This window comes from Enoplosus armatus, chromosome 7, assembly GCF_043641665.1.
Source record: "Enoplosus armatus isolate fEnoArm2 chromosome 7, fEnoArm2.hap1, whole genome shotgun sequence".
Classification (NCBI taxonomy): domain Eukaryota; kingdom Metazoa; phylum Chordata; class Actinopteri; order Centrarchiformes; family Enoplosidae; genus Enoplosus; species Enoplosus armatus.
Genome location: NC_092186.1, coordinates 3,252,293 through 3,270,130, shown reverse-complemented (window position 1 = coordinate 3,270,130; position 17,838 = coordinate 3,252,293). Strand labels below are relative to the sequence as shown.

The 17,838-nt window shown below is 41.7% G+C and overlaps 1 pseudogene; it reads left to right on the top strand.

The window, feature by feature from the left end:
• Window positions 1-9,098: 9,098 nt before the first annotated feature.
• On the top strand, window positions 9,099-16,817 carry LOC139287693 (serine/threonine-protein kinase pim-2-like; annotated as a pseudogene).
• Window positions 16,818-17,838: the final 1,021 nt, after the last annotated feature.

The window sequence follows — 17,838 nt, the reverse complement described above, 5'->3', positions numbered from 1 at the left end:
CGGAAAAGAGCCGAACTTCCCATCACTAGTTTGTGTTGTTCAGTAGAATCTAAGCATCAGATTTTATTTTCCTCCAATTTAAAAAACTTTTGTTGTTTAGTTCTCTTTTATTTATTATAGAAGCTTTTCTATGAATAAGCTAAATGTTTAATCGAACTTAATTTTAGAGGAAACATACCGTCCAGTTTGTTTAATACTGACGCGATAGCAGATTTATCAGAGCCCTCCACATCAGCAGCGCTCCTCTGTCAGTCAGTCCTGCCCCATATTAGGCAAATGGTTGTGATTGGCCCGACCCGGGCCAGGTTGGCTGGAAAACTGTTTGAGCAGGAGGGGGGCCGGATGCATCTGCCAGAGCACATAAAATATGAGCTTGCTTGGTTACGGTCTTGAATGTTTGTCTCAAAATTCTGATTTATTTTGTTACTTATAACTTTTGGCATAAGTTCATCTACATTCATATCCAGAATGTCTCTAAACTGTTTGTCCGGCTGTAAAAGGAGATGCGATGTCATGTGTTACATAAGACATGTTTTATCCTAATAAATGGTTCCTTGCTTCTTTGCTGTACAGTATCTCTGAATCTGTTTAGAGACGTTTAGTACGTGTGTGAGTGTGCTCCTCTGACAATATAAAGTTTTCCCTAGGATGTAATTAATTAGTAGCGGGTATTGTAATAATGTCAACATCTAAGTGCTTTATTCCATGCATTATAATCAGCTTTATTATCCCAGCTCTATTCCCAATTCAATTTTACTCCTGGCTTCCCCCATCAGCAGCTCGGGGCCCACACAACGGCAGGATAAACGATTCTGCTTTGTGCGCCGCCACTTCCTCATCAGGCGATAAGATTGCTCTGATTAAAGAGATTACTTTTGCCCGACATGTCAATAAATCTGCTTTATGGTTTGTGTTGGGACTGCAGTGCAGCAGAGATCCTCTGAGTGATGGTGTTGTTTGGTTGTTGCTGTTTTTGGTTCCTAGTGCAAACTTTATGAGGCAGGGAACTACCACCATGTGAGGATTGCTGTGTTGCTGTCAGGCCTGAGGAGTAGTGCTTACTCACTCTCTCCATCTGTTTGCCTCTACCTACACCCACCATCCTCTCTTTGTCACATCTATCTTTCTCTGTGTGCTTTTACTGCCTTCAATGGGGTCCACCACCAGAAAAGGAAGAGGGCTTTGTCTCAGCAGGTAGATTAGGTCATCCACCAATCGCAGGGTCGGCGGTCCGATCCCCAGCTCCCTCCGCTCACATATTGACTGTGTCCCTCGGCGAGACACTGAACACACTGAAATTGCTCCTGACAGTTGAACCAGCTCACTGCCATCAGTGTGTGTGTGTGTGTGTGTGTGTGAATGGGTGAACACAAGGCATGCTATATAAGCCATTACAGCCATTTAAAAAGAAAAAAGAAAGACAGATCCTTACTGCAGCGGCTCGGGTTCGATTGCGGTCCGAGCCCTTTGCTGAATGTCGTCTCCTCTCTATCTCCCACCTTTCCTGTCTCTCTCATCTGTACCTGTCCATTAAAGGCAAAAGCCCAAAAAATAGATTCTCCAAGACAAAGGCTGCTGCATCTAACGATTATTTTTTTGATTATTCTATCGATTATTTTCCGATTGGTTGATTAATCCTTTGGTAAACGTACCAATAAATAATAACCTTAACTTCTACCATTAATCTTTTTAATCTAAAACCATTTTTTGACAAGAATGTTTATCGTTATGTCCGACATAAATTCAGCCCAACATGAATTGTGCAAAAGATATTTTAGGCCATCATTCACTTTAAAGAAGCACTGTGCACTAATCTCAGTATTGAACATTTCTCAATACAAACGGGACAGCAAGAGTTCAGTTAGCATTACAGCTGAGAAGATGCGTTCGAATGGGGTTGATGTCGCAGGGACAGATAAGTATGACTTTGTCAGGATGGTGGGACCCTTGCTTCATTTTCCTTCCACCATTTGAGTGTGTTCTCATCCTTTGGGATAGGCGATTCTCCAAAGTATATCAGTACCTCATTCCTCACCATTTCAGTGTTAGCATCATCTTTAACAACCAAGCAAAGTGTCCAGCAGAGACACTCTCTGAAACTGGTGGTTTGGCACTTGTTGAGTAATCTTGTTCCGCACTGTGACGTTGCTGTGTTTCCTCCCTCTCCCTTCTTTTTGCTTGCAGTACAAGAGCTTGAACTTAGGCTGACTTAGGCTCTTCTCTGCTGGCAGGAACTTTAGTTTGTGAAATCTTGGGTCAATGGCAGCTGCAATAATGCATACCTTGGTCTCCAGTTGTCATCTTGAAGTCATCTCCTGTGCTGCAGCAGCCTGGAAAGCGTTGACAGTCTCAAATGATGTGCTCTGTGTGGACTTTTGGAGGCCCTTCACCAGTGGGGGTAGATCAGAAACTGCTCTCCAGTCAGGAAGACAGTGGCACACTTTTCAAAACTATTCAAGCCTGAGGGCTAACTGTGAAGGCCGCAGTACAACCTTCAAACTTTGGTTTGAGTACTTTAGGATTGATTCTTCTGTTGTAACACCTAGCCTCTTCAGCTTTCAGGAAGCATTGAAACTTACTTTCCATTCATCATTCTGCTCTCACAGTTCTACCTCACAGCCTAACAGATCCAGCCCCCAGCTCACCAGTTGGCAGAGTGTTCTTTTCTTCTGCCTTCCAGACTTTTCATGGTCTTCCAGATGTTTTCTTGATATCAACAGTTCTCCCTGACTTCACAGTGGAAATTACAAGCTGGTAGCACGTGGATGTGTAACCCTCTGAGAGAGCTCAGTAAACTAGCACAGGAATGAAGACTCAAATGCAGAGAGGCACAGATGGAGGAGGACAGCCAATCTTTACTTGGTCAGTGATGAAAATACAGTTGTTACAGGGGAGGCAGTCACATTTCAAGAGACAGAAAGGGATGCCCCCCCACAAGCAGAACAAAAACAGATTGGGAATAAACATAAACCATCTGGCAAAGGCACTGCTTTGAGTGAGTGCCGGCTGGAGAGCGTGTGCTGTTGTGGGCTGTGGTGGTAAGCCCCTTCCTCAGCTACTCTGTCACAGAGGGGTTGTGATGGATGAACATGACGGTCTGTATCTCAAAAACCAAACACCTATGGTCGTTATTATATATTAATGTTTGTAATATAATAATAACAAAACCAAACCATCGGTGTTTCCTCTTTCATCCCTTACTTTAAATCTTTCTCCATGTGTCTCTAAGTTTCTGTCTCCTCTGGCCTCATCCCCAAATGTTTATAAAAATCTGAGAGCGATGAAGGAGGACTTCAACTTACATAGTGTTAATTATAGCAAGTGTGGGTAAACAACATAATATAGTTTCCAGTGGGGATGTATAATATATTGAATTTACAATCAAGCTAAGCTACATTTAAAGACTGTGGAAAATTGTCAGCATTTCAACATAAACAACAGCCAAAATTGACACTAATACAACTGATTTAGCTTTTTACAAGTGGGTCCCCCTTGTGTTTGTCTCGTGCATGGAACAGACTCAATACACATTCCTGCCAATGGTTTCACACTATTTCAATTATCTGCAGGTGATGCCAATGTGCCAAGACACACAGCAGTGCTCCAGCAAAAGCAGTGACGAAGAAGACTGCATGATGGCAAATGTGGATGTAGACAATGCAATTTGAAAATTGTTTTATGAAGATGGAAATGCATTCAACATGTTTGTCAGGCCTCAAGGCGTGTGGCACGGTGTGTTTTGCAGAGTAACGCTGAATATAAACAGAACTTTTGGTTGTTTTCAAGAAAACACACCTCCAGTTTTACACATGAAGTGAATTTCCCAGTCACAGGGAGTACTACTCATCCTGGGCTTCATTCAGTTACTCAAATGACATCACATGAGTAATCTCAGCTGGGCCTTGGGGATAACTAGAGGTGTGGACATGAGTCACATGATTTGGATCTCATTCAGACTCGATTTATAAATCTGGTGACTTTAGACTCAACTTGACGATCGAAAGAAAGTTGTAACTTGACTTTAACACCCATGACTCATGACTGGAATGACTTGATATCTTCCGAAGTCCGACAGCAGCCAGTCTCATAACGTGAGCAGGAGGGAAAGTTGGCAGAGTTGTTTGGGACTTGCAACACAAAGTTGGACTTGTTGGTCGTGACTTGACTCAGGACCTTATAGCCAAGACTTGAGACTCACTTGTGACTGGCAAAAGAACGACTTTCTCTCACCAGTGGAAATGACAGACTTCTAATATTGCAGCCTGCATTTGAAAGGGACATGTATTTCCCAAGCAGGAAATATAGTTTTTTATGGGAAACGTTGTTTACTCATACTATGCACTACAAGTCAGGATATCTTGATGTCTGTTGAGCCACTTTTGGCCATTCTTTTTAAAATCTGTCTCTCTCAAGCTCCTTCACTCTCTTTGAGCTCTGTTTTTGGTCTCCACCACCTCCTGAAAAAGATGTCTGTCTCTTCAGCTGCTACAAGCTCAAGCAGGTAGTGTACAGTGGGTTTATCAGAAAACAGCTGCCTGCTGCTGCTGGAAACCAGGTTGATGAGAGCTGTGAGAGTGAACCAAAACAGTAGATTTTCGGGCTGTAAATCCAAAACAATGAGCTGAAAGAGGCTAAAATGCTCTGCAGAGCTGAGGGGAAGTGCACAGTTGTTGATAATTCTCTGCAGGTTCATCACTACGCCTAAGGGACGTCTTTCACATCACACAGTCATGTGATCCATTGTTAATATAAAAATATTGATTAGTGCAGCTTCAGTGAAGGTCTGCTGAATCAATTGACATGTAAGACCTTCAACACTAAAGCAACAGGCTTTTGCACATCCTGTGTTCTGTATTTTCTTCTCAGTTTGTTAAACTAACCAAACACTTAAGCATATCTATCAAAATTGTCAGAAATATGTCGTTCTCAAAACCTCTCTCTACTTCAAGAATAAATAACAAACCACTGTGTGCACATATGTCTGTACACAGTTTGTACACAGCTTCAGTCATTGTTGTTGTTTGCATACAGTCATGGCTGCATGTATATTTTTATCTAAAGCCTCTCACACACCGATGGTAGCAAGCTGCCATGCAAGATGCTGACCCTCAGGGACAATTTGAGATCAGTGTCTTGCTTGTTAATATGCTGCAGTCCTGTGCAGAGGGGAGGGAAATTGACAGAGAAGTTTGGAATCAAGTTACATTTGTGGATGTGGGTGGAGGAGTTAGTTATCTGACTCACAGTCCTGCAGCAAATTCGCAGCATCAGGACAAACTTTTCCGTTGCCACCCTCAGCATAAATCTCATGCAGGCTGCAGACGCCTGATATTGGCTGGGCCCTCTACATGCTACAGTGCTGACTTAGTCCCATTCAAAGCTCTAAATGCAGCACTTTGCCATGATGCTGGACACTTGAACACCATGGATGCTAGTTTAGAGTAGGCAGATGGAAGCATCACAGGAAACTGCCTTCCTCAACTTTAATTAGTGGCTTCCTGAGTTTTCTCTTTATAACAAGATGGTGTGTGAACTCGATGACTTCACAGCTCGGTTATATCTGAAGGTGAGAGAACGAGATCAACAGTGTTAATAAGACCAAGAGAGAGAAAAACATGTTAGAATATGTTTTATTTATTTGGGTGAGATGTCATGTATCTTTGACACTGTCTTTTACTTCACTGAGAGACAAATGTCTCAGTGTTTCACACTGTGTGAGGTGTTGAGGGTGGAGTTGACTGTGAGTGTGCCTTTACGTGCACCTTGAGTCCATCTCAATCAACGTTTCCCCCAACATGTGTCTGTTGCTTGAATCTTAGCCCCTCCCACTGAAGACTCGAGGAGAGATGAAGAAAAGATGCAGGAGAAGAGGAAACAACGATCAGCTGTCAGTCGACTGTGATGGTTTGGAGTTATTTGCATATTTCTGCCATGTCCAAATACAAATAGGGATGCACAGCAGTGGTTCTCCTTACAATTAAACAGTAGCAAACATCTGCATATTTATTCAAAAGCTGCATTCTGTATTTATACTAGGGATGCACCGATCCGGTACTGATATCAGATATCGGTCTGATACTGACTCAAATAGCTGGATTGGGTATCATGACAATGGGCTGTTCTATTCAATTTAATTCAATGTTTACATTTATGGTACACAGATTATTAATTAAATACTGGTATCAGATCGGTTGGCCTACTCGGTATCGGCCAATACCCAAAGTTGGATCGGCGCATTCCTGATTTATACTGTTCTCAGATCAGTCCAACCACAGTGTGTCAATAGATGCTGAACGCATGTGAACCGTGTTTCTTAAATGTTATAATAATTTGCATTTGCTTTTATTCATTATTCAGTAATCCAGGTTATGATTGGAATGTCTCAGCATTTGTAAAATGATTTATCAGCCCAAATGTTTCAGACAAAGTGGAAATTATGTAAATATTTCTCACATCAAACTACTTCTACCTGATGCAGTGATTCTCTGAAAGAAGAACGTTGTCCATGACTCAGATTAAAAGGGGAAATAACAGATCATGAAGAGAAAAAACTTTCTAATGCAAGTTGTGTATTGTTTTGTTAATCAGACCAACAGTTAACACAGATTTAAACTATAATCAAAAGACAAAAGGAATCTGAATGTATTGCCTTGGTCATGAATGAGTTATTTTTGCATAATAAGGTGTTGAGGTCGAAGAGTCGCTTCTTTCTCTCTTCTATGGGATTTTCTTTTTTTTGCCCAGCACCTCTGGAATACTGTCACACCACTTGAGCCTCAACTTGTATTTGTAAGTGCTCAGCATAGTGTGATGTTATACTTTTAGTGTGTTTTTGTAATGTCACACAATGGAACTCATGTAAGCCTGTTCACTGGGTCACACCTCACTGTCACTCTACAATCAGAGACGCCACAGCAGCCACTTGAAGACATCGGGGGGGAGCCAGCTATTGAGCCTCCTGCACTGATGGACTCACGAGTTGGGTTAAACCCTGCACATTTGGGTAATGTAGCCCATGATGGCAGTGGCTGTTCCTGGACCTGAATGTGGCAGCTCGTTGTAGCCAGGTGTGTGTGGAGGAAGAGGAGGCTGCACAGCCTGGCTCAGGTGCCTCCACAGAATGATGAGCCAACAAGAGGAGCTTCCTGAGGAGCTTGTTAAAAAGTTTTTCTCTTAAAAAACTTTCAATGCATTTTGTAATTGATTAAATAGTATATAACTTCGTCCAATGTGACTCCATAGGAACAAGGTTCTAGATGTCATCAAAGAGTCTGAATGCATTCCTCCCAAACGCATATGTTGAATGATAGAACCAACATCCAGCTGTGAAGGACATGAAGATAAATCAAGCAGTATATATATGGTCATTCATGTTTGTATCAACCCTGAGGCCTTACAGCCTGTATCATCTGTGTGTCTCTGAGATATTCTAACCACTATAGATCGTTTAGATCTCTTATTTGTATTTTTTTTCTCAGTTTCTTTGCTATTTGTTTAAGTATCTTCTTCAGGGAAGTTAAGGTGAAGCAGCTCTTAATTCAAAAATCTTAACTATTTGAAGCATGAGTATGATATTAATGTGGAGTAAGTCGAGGCAGTCTTCTCATGGAGGAAACAACAGTCCCTGTATCATACTATATGTTGCTCAGCCCATACAAGCAAATGTAATTAGTTTCATGGTGGTAAACTGGTGGGCACTGGTCCACGGGCTGGGTGTGGTGATCCTATTATGGGTGTGTTATGAATATTCTGCTGGTTAAATCCAACCACATTCTGGAGGGTAGTAAACTCCATGAAGACCTTAAATGTCTTACCTTCCCATATCAACCATAGTTCACAGGTCACTATTAACAGGTCAGAATGAAATATGTACAGCATTCAACAATAATTTTGTTGTCAATGTTTTGTTGTTAGAAAATGATTGTAATAGGTCAACCAATGCTGCAGACTTACTGACTTACAGGAAGCATATTGCATGGCTGTCTACATTCAGTGTTAGCAATTCTTCAGTTCACCCTACCCAACCTCTTTCCTCCAGTGTAGTTAGCTGTTGACCCTAAGAAAACCTCTGGAGAAGACACTTTAGACCCCTTTTTTCTTAGGTTTCTGACCCCATAATTGCAGATTACATAACATATATTTTTATTTTATATATTATATTAATTTATATTCTTTATATATGGAGATGAGGGTGGTTTACATTATTAAATAATTAGCAAATTGACCTGCATATGGTATATAGTATATAGAAGTCCATGTTGTACATATAATAAAAAAGTCGGAGACTGACCTTTGAAAAGGAACAAAATTACTTTCCAGCATTTAGCAGAGCTAGAGTCATAGACAGTCTTTCTTTTTTTACTAGACTGGAGGTGTCCAAAGTACGGCCCAAGGGCTACCTGCGACCCGACACTTTAATTTCTTATCATTTCCTATTGTGAAGGCCAGATGTCACCATACGCGTAGATGCAGATGTTTCTATACCAAAGAGGCTTTGCCAGTCACAGACACCACACACTGTGGCAATACCAAGAAAGTGAAAAGTGGAAATTGTGTGAAGTTAAAACCAGTAGGTCATTTGAAAATGCATCCCCCTTATTAACCTGCCATCCCTTAGGGGCAGAGGTTTTTTTTAGTTTAGTCTGCCTGACTCATTGATCCTTTATCGGACTGAGGTTGTTGCAAGTTAGAATCTGTGGCCCCGACCACGGCCCTGAAACATCAGGAGCCTGACTGTGCTGTGTATTGATGAATCCATGGCGCTGTCCGTGGTGTTGAAGCGGCAGATGGATTTGTAACTGCGCCTTTTTCTCTCTTGTCAGTTTCATCTTGGCTCTATAATATTCTCTAAACTACATAGCATAAATACCCGATTCTATACTGTATTGTAGCCTATATACTCTATAGAGTTGTGTCACCTTCATGATCAAAGTGACGTGAAGTAGCAACGTGTCGAACAAGTGGAAGAGCGAGAGGATCGTGGAGACACACTGCTGCCTGTAGTATTCCCAGAATATTCCTATGATCATTCAGTAGCATCTGTGCTGCTGAAAATACACCCCCAGACCAAACCACCTCTGTAATAAAACAGGGGAGACATGACTATGGTCAAGGTGTCCTGCAACAATGTCCTTTGGGAGGTGTACATGGGTGTGTGTTGGTTGGTGGTGTGGGGGCAGAGGGGTGCTCCCATTGGGCCATCCCCCCTGTTAATAGCGCTCTGGCCATGACAGCTGGGTGATGTGATGAGTACCTTGGTGAAAACTATTGATCTCATCCAACCAAGAGCGCTTAATCACCAGGAGTTTCAGGCTTTCCTGTCAAAAAAATGGCATAATCTACCACTCAGATGTGCGCTGGCTTAGTCGTGGGACAGTTCTGGAGCGGTTATATGCTCTGTGATCTGAAATTGAAATTCCCAAACGTCAACATTTCTGTGAAAATGGCGAAATATGTGACTGTGCTCTCACCACAGATTTCGCTGCCATTGAGAAGGACATGAATCTGTTGATGTGGAAGGAGTACAGGAGGACATGGAGTTGGAGCTTATTGAAATGTAATGTGATTATACTCTGAAGTCTCCAACAGCAGCTCCCACTGCTGATGACACTGAACAAAAACAGACTGAAGTCCAAGACGTCTGACAGTCACCCCTGTGATGTCTCCACTCCAAGACTTCCAGCTGACCTGACAGTAATTCTTCAGTCCAAGGCCTAACATCACTGTTCCCATTAGGAGTGATATTTACAGCAGAGTGAACGTTAATAGTGATAAAATCTTCTTACTGCAGATTAAAGTGTGCAGCACAGTGTTTTAAACTCACTCATTAAGATGAAGTAAAAGATTCATGACTCAGGACTATAGACGTTATTCTCCATGTGGCCCCTGATATGAAAAGTCTGGACATGTGTACTAGACAATGGGGACGTAATCTACAGATCTATGAAAACAAACAGTATTTAATTAAATAGTTCAAACATTTTTAAGTTTCTCTGTAAACTCTCAGCAGAACACATCATGGAGGCACTGAGCTGCTCCACTTTACTCTTGATAGGTGCTGTTGTGAATGCTGTTGTGCATAAGTGCTGTTGTGAATGCTGTTGTGTATAAGTGCTGTTACGTTTAAATGCTGTTGTGCATAAGTGCTGTTGTGTGTCCTGTTGTGAAAGAAAGAAGGGAACCTGTGGTTATATTGTGTATAATAAAAAAAGAGTATGTATTAGTGTGTGTTTGTCTGTACTCTGGTGTGTGTATTTGTCTCCTGCAGACATCAGGTTTACGGCTGGGCTCTGGCAGTATGATAAATACCAAGCATGCAACATGATTGACAGTTGCTATCATACCTGTTATTTTCCTCCCTGTCTCCACCAGCTTCTCCTCTGTTCTGTCATCCTCGTATGCCATTGGAAAACAAGCTCAGTCCTTTGAAATAAAATGTTATCTCTCTTTATACAGTAACAAATCAAATGAGACGCAGAGAAAGAACATAAAAAAAAATCAATGAAAAAAAAAACAGATTCAGAACTTGGACAGCCAGCTGCCACTTACCTCCATCTTAGTGAAAAACATGTCAACTGAGAGAACTAAATTCTGGGTCTTTGTGTTGTTTCTTAACCAGGTCAACCCAGTGAAAGGCACTCCAGTGAGAGCACGGTATAGATCTCACCTGTCTGGCCACTTCAGTGACGGAGAGATCACTGAATGAATGTCCCGTGATCAATGAATGTCCGTTACATTCAAGCCGTTGCCAAGCGACGTCACACAATGCTGATTAACCCTATCACCGCCAGGTTAATGTCTGTATGTCACAGTATACCGGAGTTTTTAAATCTGGTGTCTGTGGCGACATTCCTGCGCTGGTGCACCAGTAGCGATACGTTTTACGTCAACCACCAAGGATTGGTTTGCCAGAGCTAATGGAGAGCAACCGTAGTGACGGAGGAGGCTACTGCCGTGGCTGCAGCAGAGCCACGTAGAGACAGAGTCGCATCAGAATGCTCGATTGTCACATGATTCACGTCCAGGAAGTTCGCGTCAGGCCATTTGAGCGCGTAAATATAATACATCCATCGTAAATATAGAGAGTCAGAAGCCTGCAGAGGGGCAGGGAGACGCCTCTGAGCCCTGAGCACAGCAGAAGCTCTGTACAATTAAGACATCAAATGCGAGGTTCACTTATCAACAAACCAGCCTATGACACATACATGCATGAGCATTGTAAATACCAACAAAAATAGGCAGGGCTGACTACAAGGGATCCACTCCTCATCAACACCCATCACATACAATACAGTTACTGCTAACAGTGAATAATAGGCTACAGTTAATTAGGAATAGCCCTTAAAACAGAAGAGACCACACAGACCTGGGATCAGCTGGCTTTGCTGTTTGTTCAGAGGCCCATGATATGGACTGGCGATGACCTGATTTTATCCAAATGTGATAAAGGGCGTTGGGTCAAATCTCTCTAGAGGGGGGCTATTAAGATCCACAAAAAGGAGTGATGAGAGGCTGTTTTCACGCAGCCTATTGTCGGTCTTGCTGTCAGTATCATTAACGGCAGAAAACCCCCTCTCACACTCAGATGAGGTGGGAAGGTATGTCCTGCTTGCTGTACAAAGCTTTTCCTGTGTATTGCCAGGTGCTCTATCTTGTAACTTCCAGTTGCGGATCACAGATTGATAAAACGGATTCAGATTAATCTTACTGCCTGGCGGCTGCACTGCTAACTGACGGCACTATAGCCGGAGACACTGCACAGAAATAATGGTGGGTGGATACGCTGTTGTTTGTCAAGAAATACTTCCAGCTATTAATGCCCCCTAAAACCATAAATTATAATTTTCACATTACAGATTAAACAAACAAGCTACAACATGTTAATCTGTGATCTTTAGAGGTGTTAATGGGTATATTATATATGTTACATTTGGACAAAGCCAGGCTGTTAGTTAGCTGCCCCCTGCCTTCAGTGCTAAGCTAGGCTGAGCTAAACCAGATGCTCACAGTCGGTTCTGCTACGTAACAAAAATTCTGTTTCATCTATCTGTTAATAAAAAACTTGGGTTGTTACAATTTCAGTTTATTTACAATAAAAAGCATCCATTACATTTTGTCTATTTGTCTCTTCTCTGAGAAATCTTTCTATTGAAACCACTACAGTGATTATATATATATATACACACAAAGTGCTTCATCTGTTGATTTAAAGATGAGACATCATTTATCAAACTGCTCATGAAAAAGCATCAGCTCATTGTCTATGCATCGTGTCTTGCGGGGGAAATGTTCTCTCTCACCAGAGAGAGAAACAAACCCAGCCAAGTGAAAACACATTGTGAACAGCTTGTCTCACAGCGCTTTAACAGCAGAGAAAAGGTTCTGGAAATCGCATTGAATTTAGTTTGTGAAATCCTTGCCAACCCTTAAAGTTACATGCACAAATTTTAAAAATTGAAATTTATAAATGTTTGTATTTAAAAGTTAGAGTCTTAATTGTAAGAGATGTTGGCATCGCTTTAATTTGTCGCAAGATAAAACCAAGTCTATTAGTGTGAATCCAATATAGTCTCAGTTGTTGGCGATGACAGAGCCAAGTATCATCAGCTCATTACACATTGCTCATTACATATTTTTGTGAGGAAACACACTTTTCCTAAAAAACAAGTCACAGATTCTCAATCCCCACTGCTCACAAGTGCTGGCACTAATAAATAACATTTACTACACACATACAACACATAGCCACAGTAACTCGTTACAGGATCTGTTACTTTTGGCACTAACTAGTACTCTAACGCATGTTGTTTTAACAGTAACGCTTTGTCACCCATTACACAATGACCATAAACATCACTAACAGGCAGCATTACAATATGTATCATTATTGTCTTTGAAGTATTTCTCATTTGCCTCACAGTAAATGTCACAGAAATGAATCAGAAATGTTGCACAAAATGAAACTAGAGTAATTCAAGTGAAATACACAACTATACATATTCACTATACATACTGGTATAGTAGAGCTACAGATACAGAAATACAAGAGTGCTGCTCAACCCACAAGTTCTCATCACATCACACCCTCTGTCCTCTCTTGTAATACACCTGGGAAAGAGTCTTTCTGCATGTCTGCAGAGGTGGTCATAAGTCTCTCAGTAGGTGGGTTTCCGTCCACCAGTTTTTATCTGCATTTTCCATTTGCGTATATATAAATCGAAGTGGAACAATATCAAAATATCTTAAAAAAGGTTTTTACGCTTGGCTGACGTGGAAAAGTTGGTGTTTCGATAAAAGCAAAATGTTTATAATGGAAACAGACTAAGCAAATAAATCATGATGTACGTGAAGTGACTTAAATGCCTACCGAAGAGATGAAAAATAGATGAAAACGTCAGATCTGTGTGGAGGGATGAGGAGACTGTGACCTTCCTCACATTAATGTCATACATGAAACAAACATAAATGCCATTTTTTCAACTTAAAGACTTAAATTCAACCTGTTCATTGGCTATTATAATGTAGACAGATCGTAAGAGTTGCCCCCATGTTTGGATATGAATGAAGAATGAAGGTACATAATGTGTTTATGTTTGATTCAATGTGTTTATTGGTTTAGATTTGACATTCTGCATAAAAACTGCAGTCTCTCTTATTTGTTAATCCATATGATTTAGCTGTTCGGCTAATGATTACTAATGTGAGTTTTTACTTAAGTCACTCAGACAGTAAATCATATAGTAGATTACATTCAGCACATATTTTCCTGTTCTCGCAGGACGCCACACTGATCCCGTCAACTACGCAATGTCAACTATGCAGATAAAAGACTGCAGATCAAATGAAACAAAGAAGACCTCCAAGAGAAACTCTGAGAAGAGTCCTGAAAGAGCCAGCAAGAGGAGCAGGACAAGTCCAAGTCCCTCTGAGGGCTGCAGCCAGACTTTCAGCAGGCCTTCATCAAGTACTGTCTCAGCATACACTGGCCCATCTGATAGGACAGGTTAGATACTGATAGACAGATTCATTATATCTTTGTTCTATTGAGTAAATGTTAAACTTTAAGGGGAGATTCAGTCAGACCTTAGTTAGAGGGTATTTTGTTGTTTGTCCAAAGGCCATATTGAGAGTCAGCAACTGGAGTTGACTCCTTAAACTTTGTTCTCAGTAAAGTTAAAACATATTTTACAAAGTTATCTGAAATCAGACTTGCGCTGAACTTAATGACGGGATGAAATATTTAGGTTATTGAAATCACCTGAATGTTTTAGAGGTCTGAGTGATTCACAGATAAATGTGTCTGATTGGTCTGAGTACCAGCATGCACAGTATTAACTCCTCACACTCGAGACTCTGAATCCAGCTACAGGAGAAAGCTAACATGCTTATTATGTTTCTTGGCTTTTTCTATTTTTTGTTGATTGTTACGCTGGCTCAGAAGAAACCCAGAGCAGAAAAAGGAAGTCCACCACTGATGAGCGTGAAGAGGGTCCAAGGAAGAGAAGCAGAGGGACATCTAGTCCAGCTGAGGACCACACTCAGACCTTCATCAGGTCTTCATCCACTGAGGATGCTGGGACATCCACACCGGCCATTGTCAGCATCCGTACTGAAGCTGAAGGGAGGAAGAGCGAAAAGAGGAAGTCCGAGGAGACAGGGGGACCCAGGAAGGGGAGCAGAAAGACGGACCACAGCCACCCAGCCACCACTGATGTCTCCTCCAGTGACAAACCTGCCACCTCCTTGTCAGCAAACACTGCCCCACCTGACAGCAGAGGTAAGATGAGATAGAAGTACTTGAGTTCATCTTCATGATGACTTCTACTCAGGCGGTGGAGGATGTCCTAACCCTAATTATGTCATCATAGTGTTTAAAAGAAATGGACATTTAGACCCCAGGGGTCTCATTTATAAAACAGTGTGTAGGATCCAGACTTATAAAACCTTGTTGGCTGACAGATCATCCTTAATTTTTCAGGGTATTGCGAAGTTGCAAAATAATTATTAGACATGTCTATAAAGCAAAGGTTTGTTTAACACGAAAGGAATGCAAACAAACTTTGTAAACAAAATTGTAATTCAAACATGTCAAATATCATTGACATCTATAGAATCTTCAGTTTTCTATCTTGCAAAAAAAGAGGTAAAGGGGACGTTTCGCGGGGGTGTGCCTGTATGTGCCGGTCTGGTCCGTTGGTACCATTCGTTTTTTAATGTGTCTCTTGTGAGTCCCACAACTTAATGAAAGAAATGAAAAAAATTAGTAGTTTTTGGGAAATACATGTATTTGCTTTCTTGCTAGAAGATTAGATGTTACAGGTACAAGTTAGTATCAGGGGGTACGTTTATAAGTGTAATGAATGAAAGTTCGGAACAAGTTTGATCAAACTGCTTGTGTTTGTATTTTGTTTCTGCAGCTGCCTTTGAGGCCAAATATAAGGAGGAAGAACTGCTGGGTTCAGGAGGCTTCGGGTCAGTCTTTGCTGGCCACCGCAGAGACAACAATCTGCCTGTAAGACTCATACACATGCTATAGTCAGGTCTAGTCAGTTTTATTTATTTAGCCACAGATCACACTCGACACCCTCTGTCCTTAGACCCTCGATTAGAAGGAGGGAAAAACTCCCCCCAAAAAAGAAGTATCCGCTAACCAAATGTCTGTGTTTCTGTCCTGTAGGTGGCCATAAAACATATCCCCCAGTTTGACATTGAGCGCATATCAATAGTAAGAGATTTGTTCTTCCTCCTAATACCCAACAAGCATCTACATTATTTAAACAATCTGAGTACAAAACAAAGGGAACATGTGCACATGTTCCTCTTGTACCTCGTATATATGTATACATGAAGGTTGTGTTATTTGTTTTCCTCTTTCACTCTATGTATACAGCTTCTGGATGAGAAAATTACCATGGTCCCTCTGGAGGTGGCGCTGCTGCTGAAAGTCAAACCAGCAGCAGCAGGGACCAGTGCAGCAGTGACTCTCCTGGACTGGTACGATCTGGACGATGAGCTGATTCTCGTCCAAGAGAGACCAGTCCCCTGCATGGACCTGATAGATTACATGAACTCTAGACGGTCCTTCCTGCAGGAGCATGAGGCTAAAGTAAGTATCTCATGGCATGTGTGTTTCTGTGTGTGTGTGTGTGTCCATGCCCACCATGTCATACAGTCTACATGTCTCTTTCTCTCTCCCTCAGATCATAACAAAACAGCTGGTGGATGCTCTCATTGAGGTCCACTCAAAAGGTGTGTTCCACAGGGACATCAAGCTGGAAAACATTTGAATTGAAACCAGACTTATCGACTTTGGCTGTGGCACATTTCTGACAGAGGAGACATACATTATGGAACAAGGTATGCCGTCTTTCTTATAGTCCTGTTCTCTGAGCCAACCCAGTGTTCTTGCTGTCTCTGTCCTCCACCTGGCCATTAAACTAAACTCTGAGTGGCTGTGTGTATTGTAGGAACCTTTGAGTACACCACCCCTGAGTGGTTCCAGAAAGGGTGGTACAGGGCGGAACCAATTACAGTGTGGCAGCTGGGTGTAGTGCTGTTTGGGATGCTGCATAGACGTCTCCCCTTCAGGAACATCACTGGGATCATCTCCGACGATCCTGACATCAGAGACGGCCTTTCCTTCGGTAAGTCATAAACACACACCTAACAGTAAAATCAAGCACACTCATGGAGCACAGCGTTGGTATTAAAATGTGGTTCCTGTTCGCTATTCAGACTGCCAGGGTTTTCTAAAGAGCTGTCTGGTCAAGAGCCCAGAGGCTCGACCGACCCTGGAGACACTGAAATACCACCCCTGAAACACGACTGGAACAAGAATGAATACATCTGAGGGCAGCACAGTGGTACAATGGTTAGCATTATCACCGCACAGACAGAAGGTCATTAATCAATAAATCCGTACAAAGCTATCATGATCTTCCTCCTGCCTCGTTCCTTCATAAAAACACAATGTTCAGTTGCAGTTTGCAGAGGCTGCTGTATTGGTTGTTCATGATACTGAATACATCCCAAGTCTCTTATCTGATGTGTCCTCGCTCTGTTTCCTGCTCTAACAGTGCTTTCAGAAGGTTTTACAGAACTAAAATTGGTAGAGCCATTTAATATTCATTTCACTCAGCTACAACTGTCTAATAGGTTGAAAATAATTCAACATTTCACTGTGATGCAGCCTTTAAAACCAGGAAAATACACTAGACAATAGGTTCATTTCGCTCTACTGTCGCCTTATTGTAGACTTCAAATGTTACTGGCTCAAATGTAACAACCAGCGTCCGAAAGTAACGGAGAGATCTCAGAATGACAAAACCGTGATCCAAGATTTATCCTCGTCCTACATTGCACCATCATTTGTATTTTTGTTCAGTTAATTTAATTTCCGTTTCCGTCTTTAACACACACACACACACACACAGTGCTGTTGTTCACACTACGCTGCTGTTACGATACCTGACTGGCAGAGACCAGGCAATCCTGCACCTGCAGTGAAGTTGGCAGCTGCAAACGACCAGTTTTGTAAATGCCCTAATTTTTAGACAGTTGCCCCCCAGATAAACATATTTTAATTTCCTTAAAACAATGGCCTCACCCTCCTTGTATTGGAGCACAAACTGTTGAAATTTTATTTTATTTTTGAAGAAACCATCAAACAGGTATCCAACAATGGCTTCGGTGAGTCCACAAAAATAGATTAAAAAACATTAATTAGATAACACATATTTTATATGTAATCTATCTTCAATGGGCCCCCCTCTTGGAGCAGGATGCCCTCCCACGGTCAGTTATGTCTGGGGGCAGTAAGGTGACGGTGGTCCATCAATT